The sequence below is a fragment of the Piliocolobus tephrosceles genome, chromosome 9 (assembly GCF_002776525.5).
Source record: "Piliocolobus tephrosceles isolate RC106 chromosome 9, ASM277652v3, whole genome shotgun sequence".
Taxonomy (NCBI): Eukaryota; Metazoa; Chordata; class Mammalia; order Primates; family Cercopithecidae; genus Piliocolobus; species Piliocolobus tephrosceles.
The window spans coordinates 64,461,688-64,478,122 of NC_045442.1; the positions used below are offsets into that span (position 1 = coordinate 64,461,688).

Consider the following 16,435-nt stretch of genomic DNA (forward strand, 5'->3'; position numbering starts at 1 on the left):
GGGGGGAGGACGGGCCCCCACACCCCCACCCGGGAAAAAAAGGGAGATTTCTTCTCAAAAAAAAAAAAAAAAAAGAACCCACTTCACTATTGCTTATGACTTCTGCCTCAAAACTAGGCTACTCATTAATAAATATCAGTTTAGTTCTTTGAAAAAAATAAATACTGGCCAGGCGTGGTGGCTTACACCTGTAATCCCAGCACTTTGGGAGGCCAAGGCAGGTGGATCATGGGGTCAGGAGATCAAGACAATCCTGGCCAACATGGTGAAACCCCGTCTCTACTAAAAATACAAAAATTAGCTGGGCGTGGTGGTGCATGCCTGTAATGCCAGCTACTAGGGAGGCTGAGGCAGGAGAATCACTTGAACAGGGAGTTGGAGGTTGTGGTGAGCCGAGATCACGCCACTGCACTCCAGCCTGGTGACAGAATGAGACTCCATCTCAAAAAAAAGGAAAGAAAAAGAAAATATAAATATGTAGGCTGGGCAAGGTGGCTCACATCTGTCATCCCAACACTTTGGGAGACTGAGGTGGGTGGATCACTTGAGGTCAGGAGTTTGAGACCAGCCTGGCCAACATGGTGAAACCCCGTCTCTATCAAAAATACAAAACTTAGCCAGGCATGATAGCAGGCGCCTGTAATCCCACCTACTCAGGAGGCTGAGGCAGGAGAATTGCTTGAACCCGGGAGGCTGAGGTTGCAGTGAGCTGAGATTGTACCACTGCACTCCAGCCTAGGTGACAGAGAGAGACTCTGTCTCAAAAAAAAAAAAAAAAAGAAAGAGAAAAAAAGAAAGAAAATACATTTAATAATAGAGTACTGGCATTCAAAGTGTATCCAAACACCATCTATTTTTTCTCAGTTGGTGAAAAGAAAATAAGTATCAAAAAGCATTACAAAGTGTAAGTAAGTTTTAAATCAAAATTTGAAAGAAAAATTTTATTTTTACTTTATGGTTTCTTTTAACTGACAGATAAAATAATATTTATCATGTACAATATAATGTTTTTAAGTATATATATATACACACACACACACACACACACACATTGTGAAATGGTTAAATCTAGCTAATTAAGAAATGCATCACCTCACATAATTATTATTTTTGTGATTAAAACACTTAACATCCACTCTCTGCAATTTTCAAGAATACAGTATATTGTCTTATTAACTATAGTCATGGTGCTATACAATAGATCTCTTGAACTTATTCCTCCTATCTACTGTAATTATGTATCCTTTGGCCAGATTTCCCCAACCACTCCCCTCCCCCCACCACCCCTGCCTCTGACAACCACCATTCTACTGCCTACTTCTACGACGTCAACTTTCTTAGATTCCTCAATGAGTGAGATTTTGCAGTATTTATCTTTCTGCATTTGGCTTACTTCACTTAGCATAATGTCTTCCAGGTTCACCGATGTTGATGTAAATGATGGGATTTCCTTCTTTTTATGGCTGAATAATATTCTATTGCATAAATATAGACACTCCTCTACTTTTGATGGGGTTACATCTCAATAAACCCATTGTAAGTTAAAAATATCATAAATTGAAAATGCATTTAATATACCCAACCTACCAAACAATATAGCTTAGCCTAGCCCACCTTAAACATCCTCAGAACACTTAAATTGGTTTTCAGTTGGGCAATCATCTAACACAAAGCCTATTTTATAATAAAGTGCTAAATATGTCATGTAATTTATTGAATACCGAAAGTAAAAAGTGAAATGGTTGTATGGGTACACACCATTAATGTATACCGCTGAAAGCACACTGGGCTTTCAGTGTGTTTTCAGTTTGAAGCACTGAACTAAAATTGGCCAGGCACGGTGGCTCACACCTATAATACCAGCACTTTGGGAGACCAAGGCAGATGGATCACCTGAGGTCAGGAGTTCCAGATCAGCCTGGCCAACATGGTGAAACCCCATCTCTTCTAAACAGTAGTTACTGAGTTTCTTTCTGTTATTGAGTTTTTAAATTTTCTCTCTCTTTCTTTTTTCTTTTTCTTTTTTTTTTTTTTTTGAGATGGAGTTTCGCTCTGTCCCCCAGGCTGGAGTGCGGTGGCACAATCTTGGCTCACTGCAAGCTCCACCTCCCGGGTTCACGCCAGTCTCCTGCCTCAGCCTCCTGAGTAGCTGGGACTACAGGCGCCCGCCACCACACCTGGCTATTTTTTTGTATTTTTAGTAGAGACGGGAGTTTCACCATGTTAGCCAGGATGGTCTCGATCTCCTGACCTCATGATCTGCCTGCCTCGGCCCCTCAAAGTGCTGGATTACAGGCGTGAGCCACCAGGCCCAGCCTTTTTTTTTAGACAGGGTCTCACTCTGTCACCCAGGCTGGAGTGTAGTGGTGCAATCATAGTTCACTGCAGCCTCGACCTCCCCAGGCTCAGGTGATTCTCCCACCTCAGCCTCCTGAGTAGCTGGACTACAGGCATGCACCATCACGCCTCACTGATTTTTATGTTTATTGTAGAGAGGGGGTCTCGCCATGTTGCCCAGGCTGGTCTCAAACTCCTGGGCTCAAGCGATCTGCCTGCTTTGGCCTGCCAAAGTGCTAGGATTACAGGCATGAGCCAACATGCCTGGCTGAGTTTCTTATATTTTTTGAATATTAATCCCTTATCAGATATAATTTGCAAATATTTTCTCCCATTCCATACTTTGTCTCTTCATTCTGTTGATTGTTTCCTTTGCTGTACAGAAGCTTTTTAGTTTAATGTAATCCCATTTGTCTACTTTTTGTTTTGTTGCCTGAAGAAAATTAACTTCTAAATTAGTTTCACCTAGCTACTAATATAGATCTATTCAAATACTATATATGTAGTGTTCAACTACTTTGTGTTTACTTTTATGCATACTTCCTGGACGTCACAGAAGCTCTGAACACCACCTTTGTTAAAATGTTCATAGGTTAGTTCTGAATTCCTCAACCAGATTTATGTTCAATCACCTGGTGTTTGGGAATTTTTTCACTTTTCTGCTAAAATTTAGGATTCTCATATTATCATCATGATTTACCATTTACCAAACAAATTTTATGAAAACACTTTGGTGTTAAGATCCACATTCTTGCTCCTCAAAAGCTCAAGGGCCTGGAAGGGACTTCAGAAAATAGATTATAAATTGATATTAAGATGCTCTCTAAATAAGAAAATATGGTTCAGTACTTTGTTTGCAGTGGTAAAACCTTTACCACATGCCAAAAAAAGACAACAACAACAAAAAAAGCCCTTTTCCATATGCCACAAATTGTTTAGGTTCTTTCTGCTGCTCTATTAAGGAAGCTGTACTTGACAATCCAATTGAACTGGAGGTTTATATTTTAAACTTATAATTTGTATTTTTATTTTTACTTATTTATTTATTTATTCGTGGAGACAAAGTCTCACCCTATCACCCAGCCTGGAGTGCAGCGGCACAATCGTGGCTCACTGCAACCTCTGCCTCCCAGGTTCAAGCGATTCTCCTGCCTCAGCCTCCCAAGTAGCTGGGATTACAGGCATGCACCACTGCACCCAGCTAATTTTTGTATTTTTAGTAGAGATGGGGTTTCACTATGTTGGCCAGGCTGGTCTCAAACTCCTTACCTCAGGTGATCCACCCACCTCAGCCTCCCAAAGTGCTGGGATTACAGGCGTGAGCCACCATACCCAGCCTAAACTTAGAATTTGCAGTTTCACAGTTAAAGACTTATGAATCTTTTTATAAAGCACCGGTGGAGTTTTGCTCTATCTTGAAATTAATGAGGAAAACTGGGTCCACAAATTTTTTTTTTTTTTTTTTTTTGAGACGGAGTCTCGCTCTGTCGCCCGGGCTGGAGTGCAGTGGCCGGATCTCGACTCACTGCAAGCTCCACCTCCCGGGTTCATGCCATTCTCCTGCCTCAGCTTCCCGAGTAGCTGGGACTACAGGCGCTCGCCACCTCGCCTTGCTAGTTTTTTTGTATTTTTAGTAGAGACGGGGTTTCACCGTGTTAGCCAGGATGGTCTTGATCTCCTGACCTCATGATCTGCCCGTCTCGGCCTCCCGAAGTGCTGGGATTACAGGCTTGAGCCACCACACCCGGCCTACATATTCTTTAGGAAAAGACATTATCTGTCACTCTTCCAGTTGATCCTCTCTCCCCAACTACATGATAGCCTTGAGAACCACCATCCTGCAATCACCTGATAGCTACTAGAAGGGACAGGATGTGGTTGAAGTCTCTTCAAAGCTGCATTCATAGAGAATTGTCATTTGACTCATCCTGGAAGACCCTCACTAACAAGGTTTGCCTTTTTTTTTTTTTTTTTTTTTTGGAGACAGAATCTCACTCTGTCACCCAGGCTGGAGTGCAGTGGCGCGATCTCGGCTCACTGCAACCTCCGCCTGCCAGGTTCAAGCGATCTCTGCCTCAGCCTCCTAAGTAGCTGGGATTACAGGAGCGCGACACCACACCAGGTTGATTTTTGTATTATTTTTAATTTAAATTTATTTATTTATTTATTTATTTGAGACAGAGTCTCACTCTGTTGCCCAGGATGGAATGCAATGGTATGGTCTTGGTTCACTGCAATCTCCACCTCCCGGGTTCAAGCGATTTTCCTGCTTCAACCTCCCAAGTAGTTGGGATTATAGGCACCTGCCACCATGTCCAGCTAGTTTTTGTATTTTTAGTTGAGACAGGGTTTTGCCATGTTGGTCAGGCTGGTTTCGAACTCCTGACCTCAGGTGATCCACCTGCCTCGGCCTCCCAAAGTGCTGGGATCACAGGCATGAGCCACCGCGCCCAGTCGTGGCTTATCTTTATTGACCTGAGTCAAAGCTCATCCAACACAAACAGCCTTTCCTCCAGGGTTGTTTGTCAAAAACAAACAGCAACTGTTTAATAGCACCATGGCTGCCTAAGGCAGTGGATAATAGCTAAGGCAAATGATAGGCTAATCAAAAGTTGATAAGGAATAGCAAGGGAATGAGATGTCCAGAAAGGGTTTTGAAAAGCTCTGATGGCCAGGCATGGTGGCTTGCACCTGTAATCCTAGCACTTTGGGAAGCCTAGAAGGGTGCATGACTTGAGGTCAGGAGTTCAAGACCAGCCTGCCAACATGGTGAAACCCCGTCTCTACTAAAAACACAAAAATCAGCTGAGCATGGTGGTGTGTGCCTGTTATTCCAGCTACTCAGGAGGTTGAGGCATGAGAATTGGTTGAGCCCAGGAGGCGGGGGTTGCAGTGAGCTGAGATCACACCACTGCATTCCAGCCTGGGCAGTGACAGAGTAAGACCCTGTCCCATAAAAAACAAAAAAACAAAAAGTTTAGAGATTTGTTGCACAATGATATGAATATACTTATTACTATTGAGTTTAACTTCAAAATGGTTAAGAGGGTAAATATAATGTTACATAGTTTTTATCACAATAAAAAAATAAAGTAAATAAAGAGCACCAGTAGACCAGACAAGGTGGCTAGTGCCCATAATCCCAGCCCTTTGGGAGAAAGGTGAGAGAACTGCTTGAGGCCAGGAGTTCAAAACCAGTCTAGGTAACACAGCAAGACCCTGCCTTTATTAAAAATAAAAATAAAAATAAAAAAAGCCAGGGAGGGTGGCATGAAAGGTTGAGGCTGGAGGTTCCCTTGAGCTCAGGAGTTGGAGGCTGCAGTGAGATATGATCATGCCACTGCATTGTAGCCTTGGTAACAGAGTGAGATCCTATCTCAAAAAAAAAAAAAAAAAAAAAAGACAACTGCATAAAGCAATAGTCATAAATCTGTATTGATGCTCATAAAATGTAAAAAGATGTATTTGAATGGCAAGAAAATCACAAACAGATGAGGTGGGAATGGAGCTATATAAGTGCAGGTTTTTTATACTATTAAAATTAAGTTTCTGTTAATCTAAACTAAATTATTATAAACTTAAATGTTAAATATAATTCTCCAGGCAACCGTTAGAAAATGACTCAAAATATATAGAAAACGAAGTGAGTTGGGTACAGTGGCTCACATCTATAATCCCAACACTGTGGGAGGATGAGGCAAGAGGACTGCTTGAGTCCAGAAGTTCACAGCTGCAGTGAGGTATGATCATACCACTGTACTCCAGCCTAAGCAACAGAGTGAGACTTTGTCTCAAAGAAGAAGAAAGAAAGAGGAAAGAAGAAATGGAGGAAAGAAGGAAGGAAGGAAGGAAGGAAGGAAGGAAGGAAGGAAGGAAGGAAGGAAGGAAAGAAGGAAGGAAAGAAGGAAGGAAGGGAGGGAGGGAGGAGAAGGAAAGAGAAATAATAATGGTACACAAGAAAATATCTACTTGGGACTAAACTGATGGAGAGTGGAAAAAAACAGGATGAAAATATCAAGTTACCATAAAAAAGGCAGTAATGCAGGAGTAAAAGGAACAACAAAGACATGAGACATATAGAAAACAAACATCAAAATAGCAGTCAGGAACTCTACTTTATCAGTAATTACATTTAAGTGCTTAAACTCTCCAAACAAAGGGCAAAGATCAGTAGATGGCATTTTAAAAAGTAATCTAATTTGCTGGGCATGGTGACTCAGGCCTGTAATCCCAGCACTTTGGGAGGCCAAGGCAGGTAGGCTGCTTGAGGCCAGGAGTTCAAGACCAGTCTGGCCAACATAGTGAAACCCCATCTCTATTAAAAATACAAAAATTAGCCAGGTGTGGTGGCATCTACTAAAAATACAAAAATTAGCCAGGTGTGGTGGTGTGTGCCAGTAAACCCAGCTACTCAGGAGGCTGAGGCAGGAGAATCACTTGAACCTGGGAGGTGGAGGTTGCAGTGAGTTGAGATCACAACACTGCACTATGGCCTGGGTGACAGAGGAAGACTCCGTCTCAAAAAAAAGAAAAAGACAAAACGAAACAAAAAACTAGCTAAATGCTTTCTACAAGAGACAAACTTTTTTATTTTTATTATTTATTTATTTATTTATTTTGAGAGGGAGTCTCACTCTGTCGCCCAGGCTGGAGTGCAGTGGCCGGATCTCAGCTCACTGCAAGCTCCGCCTCCCGGGTTTACGCCATTCTCCCGCCTCGGTCTCCCAAGTAGCTGGGACCACAGGCGCCCGCCACCTCGCCTGGCTAGTTTTTTGTATTTTTTAGTAGAGATGGGGTTTCACCATGTTAACCAGGATGGTTTCGATTTCCTGACCTCGTGATCCGCCCGTCTTGGCCTCCCAAAGTGCTGGGATTACAGGCTTGAGCCACCGCGCCCAGCTACTTATTTATTTTTATGTATTTATTTATTTCGAGACGGAGTTTCGCTCTTGTTGCCCCCGCTGGAGTGCAGTGGCACAATCTCAGCTCACGGCAACCTCCCCCTCCCGGGTTCAAGCGATTGATTCTCCTGCCTCAGCCTCTCAAGTAGCTGGGATTACAGGCATGTGCCATCACACCTGGCTAATTTTGTACTTTTAGTAGACAGGAGGTTTCTCCATGTTGGTCAGGCTGGTCTCAAACTCCTGACCTAAGGTGATCTGCCCGCCTCAGCCTCCCAAAGTGCTGGGATTACAGGCCTTAGCCATTGTGCTCTACCCCTCCTTTTCTTTTTTTTTTTTGAGACAGAGTCTTACTCTGTTGCCAGGCTGGAGTGCAATGGCATGATCTAAGCTCACTGCAACCTCTGCCTTCCGTGTTTGAGCAATTCTCCTGCCTCAGCCTCCTGAGTAGCTGGGACTACAGGCACGCACCACCACACCCAGCTAACTTTTGTACTTTTAGCAGAAATGGAGTTTTACCATGTTGGCCAGGCTGGTCTGGAACTCCTGACCTCAGGTGATCCGCCCACCTCGGCCTCCCAAAGTGCTGGGATTACAGGCATGAGCCACTGACCCCAGCCCTAACCCCTTTTAATATTTTTAGTTTTTTTTTCTTTTCTGTTTTCTTTTTCTTTTCTTTCTTTCTTCTTTTAGTATTTTTGATCAATGATTGATTAACTCCACAGATACAGGATCCACAGGTACGGAGAACCGACTGTAGCTGGAGATTTCAATGCCTACTTTTGACAGTGGATGAAATAGCTAGACAGAAGATCATCAAGGAAACAGAAGACTTGAGTAACACTATAAACCAACTAGACCCAACAGACGCCTACAGAACACTCCACAACAACAGCAGACAACACTTCTCCTCAAGAGCACAAGAAACATTGTCCAGAGTAGGCCATTTGTTAGTCCATAAAAGAAGTCTCAATAAATGTAAAGGGCTGAAATAATAAAAAGCATGTCCCTCAACCACAATACAATGAAATTACATAACAGATGGGAAAGGAAATTTGGGAAATTCAAAAAAATGTGGAAATTAAACAACGTTCTCCAATAGTAAAAAGACCTGGAGCTTCCTGGAGACATGACTGATTGTAGCATAAGTGCAGGGAAAAGACCAGGTGAGGTTGGAATCTCTTCTAGTACTAGAAAGCAAGCCAGTACTAAACAAAATAAACAAAAAGGAATACAGGAGTCAACCTGGAAGAGCTCCCAATGGCCTAAGCAAGAACAATTTGAATAACAAAATAAGCAACATAGTATTGGATTATAACCCAAAGATAAATTAATATCCATAACCCATACTCACATAAATGAAAGACTACATAAATAAATGGAGGAGAAGAGACAAACTTCCTTACAGAATTCCAAATAGCTTATCTAGCTAACTACCTAATCTCCTCTCCAGGAGATGGAGCTTAACTTCCCCTGGACCCTGAGTATGGGCTGCACTCAGTAACTTGCTTCCAAATAACACAGCATGGAAAGACAGTAAAGACTTTCCAGTGGAGAAACCTAGCAAACACTACCTCAGCCAGGTGATCAAGGTGAAGAGTCATGTTATTACTATGTGAAGAGGATGGCACTTTACCTCTGTGGTTTTCCTCCCAAGAACCCATCACCCCTGTCTAATTCTGAGAAAAACATCAGAAAAACCCCAAATTGAAGGATATTCTACAAAATACCTGACCAACAGATGCTAAGGAGACATGATGATTAATGTAATGTGGTATCCTGGATGGTATCCTGGATGGGATCCTGGAACAGAAAAAGGACATTAGGGGAAAACTACTGAGCTCTACATAAAATCTGGAGTTTAGTTAATAGCAATGGATCAGAGCTGGGCACGGTGGCTCACAACTGTAATCCTAACACTTCAGGAGGCTGAAGTAGAAGGATCACTGGAGTCCAGGAGTTCGAGACCAGGCTGGACAACATAAGAGAGAGCTCGTCTCGACAAAAAACTGAAAAAAAAAAAAAACAAAAACAGGCTTGGTGGCACACATCTGCAGTCCCAGCTACTTGGGAGGCTAAGGCAGGAGAACTGCTTGAGCCTGGGAGGTCGAGGCTGCAATGAACCATGATTGTATCACTGCACTCCAGACTGGGTGACACAGCAAGACCCTGTCTCAAAAAAAAAAAAAAAAAAAGTAATGGACCAGTGTAATTTCATAACTTGTGACCAATGTAGCAGAGCTACTACCATCAATGTAAGATTTGTTTTGTTTTGTTTTTTGTTTTTGAGACAGGGCCTCACTCTGTTGCCCAGGCTGGAGTGCAGTGGTAGAATCATAGCTCACTGCAACCTTGGACAGGCTCAAGTGAGCCTCTCCGTTAACTGGGACTAGAGGCACACACCACCACATCTGGCTAATTAAAAAAAAAAAAAAAAAATTGTTAGCAGAAATGAGATATCACTATGTTGCTCAGTCTGGTCTCAAACTCCTGGTCTCAAGCAATCCTCCCTCCTTGGCCTCCTAAAGTGCTGGGATTACAGGTGTGAGCCACTGTGCCAGCCAAATAAATATAAGATGTTAACAGAGGAAAGTGAGGGAGCCACATATAGGAACTCTATGTAATATCTTTGCAATTTTTCTGTAAATCTACAACTATTCCAAAATGTAAAATTTTATTTTTTTTTAATGATCTGAGGCCTACCAATAGCCATGGGAGTGAGTTTTAAAGCAGATCCTACCCTAGTTGACCCTTGAGATAACTGTAGGTCCAGCTGACACTTTAATCATACCTTCGTAAGAGACCCTAGGCTGGCATGGGGTGGCTCACGCATGTAATCCCAGCACTTTGGGAGACCAGAGTGGGTGGATCACATGAGGTCAGGGGTTCAAGATCAGCTGGGCCAACATGGGGAAAACCCGTCTCTACTGAAAATACAAAAATTAGCCAGGCTTCGTGGAGCATGTCTGTAATCCCAGCTACTCAGGAGGCTGAGGCAGGAGAACAGCTTGAACCCAGGAGGCAGAGGTTGCAGTGAGCTGAGATGGCACCACTGCACCCCAGCCTGAGGGACAGAGGGAGACTCCATCTCAAAAAAGAAGAAAAAGAGATCCTGGGCTAGAAGCATCCAGCTAAGCTGCCTCAAGATTTCTGATCCACAGAAATTGTGAAATAATAAATGTTTGTTGTTTTAAGCTGTTAAGTTTTGGAGCAATTTGTTACACAGCAATAATAATTAATAGAGTATACTTCCTTTCATGTAGAATATTCAGAAGTATCCCCCACAAAAACAGTGGGACAATTTGCATTCCATTTGTTTGACAGTTATATTTTTTCATTGTAAATAATAAATTCTCATTCTGGTTTTTACAACAGATTCCACAGCAAATTTACTTAGCCTGAGGCCATCCCAAAAAACTTATTTTGAAGTATAAAAGCAAAATATATGTCAATGAATGCCAAATTTACATTCCTATCCCAGATTAATTTCCTACTAGACACATGCACTCGGACAGTACATGGCATCTCAAAATCAACACACCCAATATTCCTATATTTCCTATGTCAGTTACAATTCTCAGCATCCAACCCTAAGCCAAAAATAATTCATCCTTGACCTCTTTTTACTCACCCATGCACAGGCTCTCTACTCAAGCACTAAACCCTGCTGATAAATAGCTCCTAAATTTTTCTTTCTTTTTTTTTTTTTTTTTTGAGATGGAGCTGAGACTACAGGTATGCGCACCGTGCCTTGCTCTGTTGCCAGGCTAGAGTGCAGTGGTGCAATCTCGGCTCACTGCAACCTCTGCCTCCCGGGTTCAAGCGATTCTCCTGCCTCAGCCTCCCAAGTAGCTGGGATAACAGGTGCCTGTGTAACAGGTGCGTGCCACCATGCCCAGCTAATTTTTGTATTTTTTGTAGAGATGGGGTTTCACCATGTTGGCCAGGATGGTCTCGATCTCTTGACCTCGTGATCCGCCCGCCTCGACCTCCCAAAGTACTGGGATTACAGGTGTGAGCCACTGTGCCCAGCCAAATATTTCTTAAAGAGAGCCTCCTGTATCTATCCCTAATACCATTGCTGTAGTTTAAGTGCTTATCATCTCTGCTGGTCCTTCTCCTAGTCTCCTCTCTTCTTACCCTCCCAGTATCTACCCTCCACACTTTATTTATTTATTTATTTATTTATTTATTTATTTATTTATTTATTTATTTATTTATTTACAGTGTCTCACTTGCCCAGACTGGAGTGCAGTGGCACAATCTTGGCTCACTGCAGCCTCCGCTTATCATCTCTACTGGTCCTTCTCCTAGCCTTCTCTCTTCTTACCCTCCCAATATCTACCCTCTACACTTTATTTATTTTTTTATTTAGAGACAAGGGTCTCACCTGCTCAGACTGGAGTACAGTGGCACAATCTCGGCTCACCGCAGCCTCCGCCTCACAGGCTCAAGCAATTCTCCTGCCTCAGCCTCCCAAGCAGCTGGGATTACAGGCATGCGCCACTACTGCCCAGCTAATTTTTGTATTTTTACTACAGACAGGGTTTCACCATGTTGGCCAGGCTGGTCTTGAACTCCTGACCTCAAATGATCCACCTGCCTTGGCCTCCCAAAGTGCTGGGATTACAGGTGTGAGCGATCACGCCCGGCCAACTCTCCACACTTTAATCAGAACTATCTAATTAAAACACTACATTGGGTTAGGCGCAGTTGCTCACGCCTGTAATCCCAGCACTTTGGGAGGCCGAGATAGGCAGATCACGAGGTCAGGAGTTCAAGACCAGCCTAGCCAACATGGTGAAACCCTGTTTCTACTAAAAATACAAAAATTAGCTGGGTGTGGTGGCAGGCACCTGTAATCCCAGCTACTCAGGAGGCTGAGGCAGGAGAATTGCTTGAACCTGGGAGGCAGAAGCTGCAGTGAGCCGAGATTGTGCCACTGCACTCCAGCCTGGATGACAAAGCAAGACTCTGTCTCGGGGGGACAAACAAAACAAAACAAAAACCCACTACATTGGCCAGGCATGGTGGCTCATGCCTATAATCCCAGCACTTTGTGTGGCCAAGGCAGGTGGATCACTTGAGGTGAGGAGTCTGAGACCAGCCTGGCCAACATGGTAAAATCCTGTGTCTACCTAAAGATACAAAAATTAGCCAGGTGTGGTGGTGTATGCCTATAATCCCTGCTACTCAGGAGGTTAAGGCAGGAGAATTACTTGAACCTGGAGGCAAAGGGTGCAATGAGCTGAGATCATGCCACTGCACTCAAGCCTGGGAAACACAGTGAGACTCCATCTCAAAAACAATACAAAAAAAAACCAAAAAACACTACATTGATCATCAATCTTAAAAGCCAAGCTCCATAGGGTAGCACACAAACTTCTCCAAGATCTGGTTCATATCTACTTCCTTATTTTATAATGTTTCACCTGCTTAGAGTTTCCACTTCTGCCAAGTTATTTTGTACATCCATGCCTTGGATCTTACTGCGTCCTCAACTGTAAATGCTTTTCCTATTTTTCATTGCCCAGCTAAATATTACCTATCCTCCAACACTTAGCTCAGGAGTTGTCTCCTTCAGAAAGCTTTCTCTGAAGCCCTAGACTGTGTGAATGGCCAGATTCTACGCTTCCCAAATACTCTGTGCTTACCCTATTTTATCACTTGCTATAGTTTAATGGAATGTATCTGTATGCTCTTGAAAGTCAGGGACAGGTTCGCTTTATGTACTTGCATTTTTTCTTTTTTTTTTTTTTTAAGCTCATCCAACACTACAGAATGTACTTGGTTTTGTGCTTTGTTTTGTTTTTGTTTTTTGAAACAGAGTCTTGTTGCAGAGGTTGGAGTGCAGTGGCGCGATCTCAGCTCACTACAACCTCTGCCTCCCAAGTAGCTGGGACTACAGGTGTGCAGCATCATGCCCAGTTAATTATTTTTGTATTTTTAGTAGAGATGTGTTCTCACCATGTTGCCCAGGCTGATCTTGAACTCCTGACCTCAAGTGATCCGCCAGCTTCGGCCTCCTAGAGTGCTGGGATTACAGACATGAGCCGCTGTGCCAAGCTGTACTTATAGTTTTTATGGATGGATGGAAACATATGCTGACCTACTAGGAATTCAGTAATGCTCTCAAATCAATTTCCATTTATTAATAACAGCTGCATCTGCCTATATTGGAAAATCAGCAGTACATTACATGTGAAATATTATTTATTCTGCCCACAGAATAGTTCATATGAGTTATAGATTTCACTAAAATAATTTCCTAGCTCCCAATATAGTTCTTAGGATACTGTACTTACTTTAAAAATTCTATTAAATTCACTGTTATTAAATGAGTTTAGCAGGAATGAACCAGATTCATTAACAATGCTCTGACAAACACAAATAAAAGAGCATGGAACTAGAATTAACATTATTTCTATTACTAATCTCCACCCCCTATATAATAACCTAACAACCCATTTTAGAGATTAAGAAACTGAGGTAGCCGGGCATGGTGGCTCATGCCTGCAATCCCAGCACTTTGGGAAGCCGAGGTGGGCAGATCATGAGGTCAGGAGATGGAGACCATCCCGGCCAACATGGTGAAACCCCGTCTCTACCAAAACTATAAAAATTAGCTGGGTGTGGTGGCACATGCCTGTAATCCCAGCTACTCGGGAGGCTGAGGCAAGAGAATCGCTTGAACCAGGGAGTCTAGAGTTGCAGTGAGCCAAGATCGCACCACTGGCGACAGAGCAAGACTCCACCTCAAAAAACAAAAAAAACTGGGGTTCAGAAAAGTAACTGGTTCAGAATCAATTCACTGGTAGCTGGTGTCAGAACTGGGACTCCCTGATTATGAAGTCAAGTCTAAGTTTTGCCATTTACTTTTTTGGTAAACTTTGAAACATTACTTTATCTCCTGGTTTTTTCATTTCTTGGTCCATGAAATAATAACTTTGCAAGACTGCAGTGAAAATGAATTACTTAAAGTGTCCCTGCCCCCAGTGTGACCATCGTTATTGTTTGCAGACTGAAAAACATAGGTATATGAATAACAAGAGCTATATTTTTATCTACCACCAAGAAGCTTAAAATCTGGTTGGGGCCGGGCGCTCTGGCTCACGCCTGTAATCCCAGCATTTTGGGGAGGCTGAGGCGGGTGGATCACGAGGTCAGGAGTTCAAGACCAGCCTGACCAACATGATGAAACCCCATCTCTACTAAATATATAAAAATTAGCTGGGCGTGGTCATGCATCCCAGCTACTCAGGAGGCTGAGGCAGGAGAATCACTTGAACCCAGGAGGTAGAGGTTGCAGGGAGCAGAGATCATGCCACTGTACTCCAGCCTGGGCGACAGAGCAAGATCCCACCTCAAAAAAAAAAAAAAAAAAAAATCATGTTGGGGGAAATGGTCTATTACCGTATTATCAATGCTATATTTTCAAAGTTATTAATGTGCTTATGACATACGGAAAAGCAGTACAATAATTTGATTTAAATTATTTAAGTAGCTATCTTTTTAAGCTGCTTTCCCTAGCCTTCACAGCAATTCACTGGAACAAAAAGAATGTTTATTTTCAAATATTAGAGAAAGAATGTGTTTAGGTGCTTTCTTCCTTTTGAGTTTTCATTTGTTTACTTAGTATAATTATTAAGATTGAATAGGCCTTTTGGTTGCCAGATTCACAAAGAACACTTAGGTGACTCAGAGAAACAAAAAAATATCAAGAATAGAAACTGTGTAATTCAGCCTTGTCTTGAGAAACAATGTTGAACCATAGTAAAGGAGATCAGTGTTTTCTAAAGACAACAGATATATAGGATGTAAACCAAAGAATAAGCATTTCACAGTCTTACACAAACTTAGTGTTTAAAAGGCATTAACTACCTTAATTAGATGAAATTTAGTGGATTTTGTTACATTTTTTAGCTTATTTGCTTTTCAGATAGGCAAAAGATTATGATAATCCAGTTTTTATGGTACTTTACAATGCCATTGGGGATATGTGAACAAATATCTTAACCAAATTTTCGTTTATGTGCCTTCCCTCCCCCCGAAAGGGTGTAATCTCTTTCCATTTCTCTTTCTTTTTTTCTCTCAGGCTCTGCACGGAATTTCCTTCTTCTCTTCAACCTGATGGTGTAACACATGATCACGTGTTCGTTGTCTTGTTTTCCTCTGGGTCGCATGGGTACTTCTATTTCCTTTTCCTTTTTCATCTTTTCTCTCATTATGGTCTCTAACAAGATCCTCTCCAGGGTCCCTCTGATCTCTGTGCTAACAGGAAAGCACTGGAATGATGGAAAGGAAGACAAAGAAAGTCCCAAAAGCAGCTGGGAGTCCTTGGTTCTAACCATCTCTATGGAAACAATTCCACAGAGATAGGTCTGGAAACAATTCTGTAGGGATCACTGGAGCAGTGGTGAGCCAGTCTCACCAAGCCTTATTTACAGGATACAACTTGCAAATGGGAATAGTTGACAAGATTTGTTGTTGTTGTTTTTGTTGTTTTTTAAGAGAAGTAGTAAAATAGGAAGCCAAATAAAATGTACATTTATGACTATGTAGGGTTTTGTTTTTTGTTTTGAGACGGAGACTCCTTCTGTCACCCAGGCTGGAGTGCAGTGGCACGATCTCAGCTCACTGCCACTCTGCCCCACCAGGTTCAAGCAATTCTTGTGCCTCAGTCTCCCAAGTAGCTGAGATTACAGGCGTGAGCCACCACACCCAGCCTATATAGTATATTTTTTAAGTCAAAACTTCCTACTGTAACAATAAAAAGGCAAAAGGAATGTGTAAACCAATTTCAAGTCCTTCCTGAGCATCACATTGGCAAAGAGTGCCTAACCCAAAGAAATTATGGCAAGCAAGCAAGCAAGCAGCAGTTTGGTAGTGAAAAATCATTCATGTCATTAGAATGATTTTAAGATTGTGACCCATAACCACACAAAATATGCGGAAGGAATGCTAAATTCAATCAGGCAGTAAAACAAATTGAATTCAAGCAAGGAGTGAAGGAGATTACAGAATTCCATCTACCAAATCAGTTTGAAAGACCGAAAGGATAAAAATAGCCATGTAACTTGAACCCAGGAGGACCAAGGGAAGAACTCCATCAGAATTGTGGGAGCTTAGAGTCTTATTAATACAGCAATTATTTTTTTAAAAGGAGGGAGAGGGGTTGGGACTCACAGTGTCAGTGA

The 16,435-nt window shown here is 42.3% G+C and overlaps 1 protein-coding gene across 8 annotated transcripts in view; it reads right to left on the reverse strand.

The window, feature by feature from the left end:
* The window catches only part of PBLD (phenazine biosynthesis like protein domain containing), a 45,645-nt gene that overhangs the window by 25,966 nt on the left and 3,244 nt on the right, over positions 1–16,435 (reverse strand). The window contains exon 1 of one of the 8 annotated variants that reach the window (XM_023205098.1): positions 8,969–9,025. The exons of the other annotated variants lie outside the window; for them this stretch is intronic. The gene's annotated coding sequence lies outside the window, so the exon portion shown is untranslated. Of the gene's footprint in view, positions 1–8,968; positions 9,026–16,435 lie in introns of those variants that run through there. 8 annotated transcript variants of the gene reach the window in all.